Here is a 7486-nt window from a genome sequence, read left to right as displayed (position 1 = left end):
TTATTAATGTATTGTATCACATTGATTGATTTGCGGATGTTGAACCAAGCTTGCAGCCCTGGAATAAATCCCATTTGGTTGTAGTGAATAATCCTTTTAATGTACTGTTGAATCCTATTGGCTAGTATTTTGGTGAGAATTTTTGCGTCTATGTTCATCAAGGACATTGGTCTGTAATTCTCCTTCTTGACGGGGTCTTTGTCTGGTTTTGGGATCAAGGTGATGCTGGCCTCATAAATGAGTTGAGAAGTTTTCCTTCCATTTCTATTTTTTGGAACAGTTTCAGGAGAATAGGAATTAGTTCTTCTTTAAATGTTTAGTAGAATTCCCCTGGGAAACTGTCTGGCCCTGGGCTTTTGTTTGCTTGAGGATTGTTGATGACTGTTTCAATCTCCTTACTGGTTAGGGGTCTGTTCAGGTTTTCTATTTCTTCCTGGTTCAGTTGTGGTAGTTTATATGTCTCTAAGAATGCATCCATTTTTTCCAGATTGTCAAACTTGTTGGTGTAGAGTTGCTCATAGTACGTTCTTATAATTGTTTGTATTTCTTTGGTGTTAGTTGTGATCTCTCCTCTTTCATTCATGATTTTATTTATTTGGGTCTTTTCTCTTTTCTTTTTGATAAGTCTGGCCAAGAGTTCATCCATTTTATTAATTCTTTCAAAGAACCAGCTCCTAGTTTGGTTGATTTGTTCTATTGATTTTTTTGGTTTCTATTTCTTGATTTCTGCTCTGATCTTTATGATTTCTCTTCTCCTGCTGGGTTTAGGCTTTCCTTGTTGTTCTTTCTCCATCTCCTTTAGGTGTAGGGTTAGGTTGTGTATTTGAGGGCTTTCTTGTTTCTTGAGAAAGGCTTGTGCCACTATATATTTTCCTCTCAGGACTGCCTTTGCTGTGTCCCAGAGATTTTGAACCATAGTGTTTTCATTATCATTTCGTTCCATGATTTTTTTTTTAATTCTTCTTTAATTTCCTGGTTGACCCATTCATTCTTTAGAAGGATTCCCTTATGTCTCCATGTATTTGGGTTCTTTCCAAATTTCCTCTTGTGATTGAGTTCTAGTTTCAAAGCATTGTGGTCTGAAAATATGCAGGGAATGATCCCAATCTTTTGATACTGGTTGATACCTGATTTATGATGCAGGATATGATCTATTCTGGGGAATGTTCCATGTGCACTAGAGAAGAATGTTTGTTCTGTTGCTTTGGGATGGAATATTCTGAATATATCTGTGATGTCTGTCTGGTCCAGTGTTTCATTTAAGGCCTTTATTTCCTTTTTGATCTTTTGCTTGGATGATCTGTCCATTTCCGTGAGGGGAGAGTTAAAATTCCCTACTATTATTGTATTATTGTTGATGTGTTTCTTTGATTTTGTTATTAATTGGTTTATATACTTGGCTGCTCTCACATTGCGGGCATAGATATTTAAAATTGTTAGATCTTCTTGTTGGACAGACCCTTTGAGTACGATATAGTGCCTTTCCTCATCTCTTATTCTATTCTTTGGCTTAAAATCTAATTGATCTGATATAAGGAATGCCACCTCAGCTTTCTTTGGATGTCTATTAGCATGGTAAATTGTTTTCCACTCCCTCACTTTAAATCTGGAGGTTTCTTTGGGTCTAAAATGAGTTTCTTATAGGCAGCATATTGATGGTTTTTTTAAGTATCCATTTTGATACCCTGTGTCTTTTTATTGGGGCATTTAGTCCATTTACATTCAGGGTAATTGTAGGTGTTTGGAATGGTTTGATAAGTTATCTAACTGATTTCCTGCTACCTTATGTCATCTCAGCCTGCTACTTCTCCACCATCTTGACTCCTCCCCCCTTAGTCTGTCTTCTTAATCCAATATTTTTCTTTTCTTTTTTTTTTTTAAAGATTTTATTTATTTATTTGACAGAGAGAGATCACAAGTAGGCAGAGAGGCAGGCAGAGAGAGAGGAGGAAGCAGGCTCCCTGCTGAGCAGAGAGCCCGATGTGGGACTCGATCCCAGGACTCTGAGATCATGACCTGAGCCGAAGGCAGCGGCTTAACCCACTGAGCCACCCAGGTGCCCCGATCCAATATTTTTCTTTCCATCTTCTCTTAAGCTTTATTTTCAGTAATTTTATCTTCTATATCACTGACTTATTCTTCTGATTCATTCATCCTCATTGTTATTGTATTCAGTCAGGGTTGCATCTTGATTATAGCATTTTTTTTTATTTTAGTCTGACTAGTTTTTTTGTTCTTTTATCCCTGCAGGAAGGGATTCTCTCATGTCTTCTTTCTTCAAGCCCAGACTATCCTTATTACTATTGTTTAAAATCTGGTTTAAGGATATTATTTATATCTGTTTTGATTAGATTCCTGGCCAGGATCTCTTCATGTTATTTCTTTTGGGGCAAATTCCTCTGTCTTGGCATTTTTTTTTCTAGGTCACTGTGTGACTGAGTGAGTGTGTGTGTGTGTGTGTGTGTGTGTGTTAGGAAAACTTGTTAAATTTTCTACTCCAGTGAAGAATGGCTATATTAAGAAGACATAATATGGTATCCAGGACCTGGCATTTCATGAAGTCTTTCAGAGTGTACACTTTATTGTTTTGTTTTTTTTTTTTTTTTTGGCTTCTCTCTCCCTCAGGTCAGTCTTCTGGAGAGTTTCTCCTTGATAGCTGTGGGGAGTGTTTGGACCTTGTCCACTATGTGTTGTTTTAAGTAGGTTTTCTTTTGTCTGCTTGTTAAAATAAGCCTGAGCCTATTTCTATTAGAGCTGAAGCTTTGCAGTACTCTATGATCAATAGACTTGGTGCATGTGGGGATTTGTGCTGGTCTTCCGGGGCAGGTGCCTACTGCTCAGGCTGACTTGCCCTAGTAAAGATCCACCTGCAGGGAAAAGTGAGGTGTGGGTTAGTTAAATGGCTACGGTCTCCACTAGGGGGCATAGTGTTGCCCACTGAAGTCGGTGCTGATGGATGCTGCATGGGGAATTGCATCACACTGTTGTCTTGTCCTCAGAGAGGGGAGTTTAAGCCTGCAGCTGTTCAGGAAACCCTCACAGAAGAGCAAAAAATCTCCTCCTCTTGTGTCCCAGGCTTCTGTCAGAACCCTGCTTTCATCCTGTGTCTGTGCCATCTGCCTCCCTGGTGGTGCAAAGCTCCTGTGTTTCATCTCAGGTGCACAGCTGGATTTCAAAAACTCTAAATTTTAGGGACCTGGATCTTCTTATCTTCTGGAGGGGGGTCTCCCCATGTTGTTGCTAGTGCAGGTTTGTCCCAGATAAGCAGTATCATGACAGTGCCAGTGCTAGGAGTTTATGATAAAACACAGCCAGAAGCTGACTTCCAGGTTAGCTTCCTTCAGGAGATGCCTCTGCTGCTGTGCTAATAGGTGTGGTCACTCAGTGGTGCCCACCTGTCCCTTTTGATCCCTGAGAAGCAGTGCCACGTCTCCCAAATGCACTTGAAGAAGAGGAGATATTTCTCCCTCTGCAGCCCATGAGATTCTCAGACCATGCTTTCTACTTCTGGGCCTCTGCTGTCCTTTCCCACATAAGCACCACTAAACCCACCACACATGAGACGGGTGATGGCCTGCACTTTTAAAACTTCAAATTTGAGCTCCTTTGCTTGTAAAAACTTGTGATAATCAACTCCTCTCCTTTTCCCAATCAATGGTTTCAAAGAAGAGTTTTTCTTGTGTAATCCCTTGCATGCTGCTCCCTGCCCCCATTTCTTTTTCTCTGTCATCTCTTTCCATGATCAGGGATCCTTCCTCCCAGCAGCACCTGCAGTTCTTTTCTCCCCCAAGTCAATTCCCTGCAGCTTCTACTTTCCACAGTTTTGCCTTTTTTCTCCCTCTAGATGTGCAGTTTGTTCTCAGGCCACAGATCAATTTCTTGGGTCTTCAGAATGGTTGATATTTATCTAGCTGTTTTCAAGGCATGAGGCAAGCATAGGATCCCCTGACCACTCCAACATCTTGACTCCTATCCTTTCACATTCAATCTGAATGTATCTTTCAGTCTGAAAAAAATCTCTTACAGGGTAGCATAACATATAGGTTGATTTTGCTTTTTCATCCATTCAGTCACACTATGTGTTTGGATTAGAGCATTTAGTCCATTTACATTCAAAGTAATTATTGATAGGTATGTACTTATTGCCATTTTATTACTTCCTTCAGGGATGTTTTTGTAGTTCTTTCTGTTCCTTCCTGCTCTAGCTTTCTTCCTCTGTGGTTTGCTGGTTTACTTTAATGATATGCTTGGATTCTCTCTCTCTCTCTCTTTGATATCTCTTACAGGTTTTTAATTTGTGGTTACCATTAGGTTGATATACAACCTCCTATGAATATAGTAGTTTATATTAAGTTGATGGTTGCTTAAGTTTGAACCCATTCTAAAAACATTAAATTTTTACTTCCCCTCATGTATTATGTATATAATGTGATGCTTTACATTCTTTTATTTTATGAACCTTATGAAGACAAATATTATACATAACATTGATTTTACTGTTTTGTGCTTTAACCTCCATATTGGTTTTTATAAGTGTTTTATAACCCCCTTTGTCAGGCAGGGCTGTGGTCATACTGAACTGCAGGTGGTTCTTCCTGCATTTTCCCCTGAGAGACTTTTGTTGGTGCCTATAATTAGACCAAATTTTTGCCTCTAGTTTGACTTTGGGGCTCTCTCTTTAAGCTTCCCCTGTGAGGTTCTCTTGATGGCCTAGCAATCAGATCAGATGTTTCATGTTTCCCCCAGCCCATTGCAGGGGCTGCAATAGAACTAATGTGTGTGGTTACCTTTCCTTATCCTTAATACAAGAGTCACTTTGGAATGGTGCTGATCATTAATGGGGCTTCTTCCAGAATGAGACACAATAGACACTACTTTGCAGGGGCTCTTGCCAAGTGGGATGGGTTGGATAGTAAGTTTGCAGGACAATGATGGGGTAGGGGGTATGATCTTAGCAGCTATGTGCCCTTCCCTACCAGGGTTGCTTGCAGGATTAGACCTGGATAGAGCCCCTTTGAAAGGACTCTGACTGAATTGGATGGTTTAGGTTGGTCAGATTTACAGAAGAACACGGGAGTGGGGTGTGCAGTGTTAGCAAGCTTTGTGGAGGCATATTTGCCATGGTTCCTGCAGGTGTCTAGGCATCTAGGCTGAGGGTATAGGAGAAAATGTTGCCTGCTACCTCTTTTGTTCTTGGAGAAGTCTTCTAGTATTCCTGCCCCTCTAGTGTATGTTCTGAAATTAATAAATGAGTTTCCTTCCCCCACGCCTCAGGCACATTTCAAATTGTTGCTGTTTTGCTGTATCTCAGTAGGATTATTTGTTTCTTTACAGGCAGGGACTCAGTTTCCTATTATCTTCAGGCTCACACAGAGCTGAGCCAACTAATTTTTAAAGTATCCAGGTTTAAGCCCCACTGATTGTAACAACTTCCAAACTTAAGCCCCTCTGGTTTTAAAAGTCAAATGTTTTGGAGATTCATACTCTCAGTGAAGGTTTCCCATGTCTGGGGTCCCTGATGTGGGGTCTGTCTTCCCTTTTTGTGCTTGTAATGTTTTTCTCATTTGTGGTTAGACTCACTGTGAATTTTGTTCTCAGCTTGGCCTCTGCCTCTCTTACCATTTTCTATGAGGCCTCCTTTCTCTGATTAACAGTGGAGAATCTGTTCTGCCAGTCTTCAGGTCATTTTCCGGGTTGGCTTCACTGATGTGGTTATTACCTAGGTGTATCAGTGGGTCACAGTTAGCTTAGGTTCCTCCTACTCTGCCACATTCCCAAGCTTACCCTGAAGAGTTCTTTATACTCCATTTACTGAGGTAGAAAACTAGTGTTATGTTTAGAGTTTTGTTTTCCCATTCTATTGTTTTTCTTCTTTTTAATTTTATTTAGATACAGTTGACTTATAACATTATAATAGTTTCAGATATGCAATATAATGATTCAATATTTGTATATATTAAGAAATGATCATCACAATAAATCTAGTTAACACCCACCACCATAGATAATACAAAACGTTTTCTTGAGATGAAAACTTTTAAATCTACTCTCTTAGCACTGTCAAATATACTGTACAATATAATAACTATAGTTGCCATGATGAACATACATCCCTTTGATTTAATTGCTTTGTAACTTGATGTTTGTAATTGTTAACTGCTTTCACCTACTTCATCCATTCCCCAGGCTCCACATAATTTACAGTCACCAATCTGTCCTCTCTATCCATTCTTTTTTTTTTTTTTTTTAAATTTTCCACATATAAGCGAAATCAAACAGCATTCGTCTCTCTCTGGCATACTTCATTTAGCATAATTCCTTCAAGTTTCATACACAGTACAAGATTTTTTTTCTTTTTATGGCTGAATAACACTACATTGTGTGTGGGGAGAATGTGGGTGTGATTCTACTATATTTGAATATAGTCAGCACAATGTTACATCAGTTTCAGGTGTACAACATAGTGATTTAACAATTTTATACATTTTTTCTATGTTCACCACTCATGTAACTACCATCTATCACTGTACATCACTACTATACTATAACTGACTATATTCCTTATGCTGTGCCTTTTATTCCTGTGACATATTATTCTATAACTTTTGGAGTCAAATCCAAAAAATAAATAAATAAATAAATTACCAAGATTAATGTCATGGAGCTTATTGTCTATGTTTTCTTTTAAGAGTTTTATGGTTTAGAGTCTTATGTTTAAATCTTTAATCCATTTTGAGTTAAGGTTTGTGTATGGTGTAAGATATGGTCCAGTTTCACTCTTTTGCAAGTGACAGTCTAGTTTTCCCAACTTCATTTATTGAAAACACTCCTATTTCCTCATTTAATATTCTTGGCTTCTTTGTCATAACTAAATTGACTATATGTGTCTGGGTTTATTTCTGATCTCTCTATCCTACTTCATTGATATTGTCTGTTTTGGGACCAGTACCATACTATTATGATTACTATAGCTCTGTGGTATAGTCTAAAATCAGGTAGCATGAGACTTGCAGCTTTGTTCTTTTTTTTTTTTTTAATTTATTTTTGGCATAACAGTATTCATTATTTTTCCACCACACACAGTGCTCCATGCAATCCGTACCCTCTATCATACCCACCACCTGTTACCCCAACCTCCCACCGACCCACCAATTCAAACCCCTCAGGTTGTTTTTTAGAGTCCATAGTCTCTCATGGTTCACCTTCCCTTCCAATTTCTTCTAACTCCCGATGTCCTCCAGGCTATTTGTTATGCTCCAAAAATAAGTGAAACCATATGATAACTGACTCTCTCTGCTTGACTTATTTCACTCAGCATAATTTCTTCCAGTCCCGTCCATGTTGCTACAAAAGTTGGGTATTCATCCTTTCTGATGGAGGCATAATACTCCCTAGTGTATATGGACCACATCTTCCTTATCCATTCATCCGTTGAAGGGCATCTTGGTTATTTCCACAGTTTGGCGACCATGGCCATTGCTGCTAT

At 38.9% G+C, this 7486-nt stretch overlaps 1 pseudogene; it reads right to left on the bottom strand.

Annotated features, from left to right (window-relative positions):
- Positions 1 to 2778: 2778 nt before the first annotated feature.
- LOC132007079 (proteasome subunit beta type-6-like) overlaps positions 2779 to 7486 on the bottom strand; it is a 118814-nt pseudogene continuing 114106 nt past the window's right edge.

This window comes from Mustela nigripes, chromosome X (genome assembly GCF_022355385.1).
Source record: "Mustela nigripes isolate SB6536 chromosome X, MUSNIG.SB6536, whole genome shotgun sequence".
NCBI lineage: Eukaryota > Metazoa > Chordata > Mammalia > Carnivora > Mustelidae > Mustela > Mustela nigripes.
This window is presented reverse-complemented; position numbering and strand designations above follow the sequence as displayed.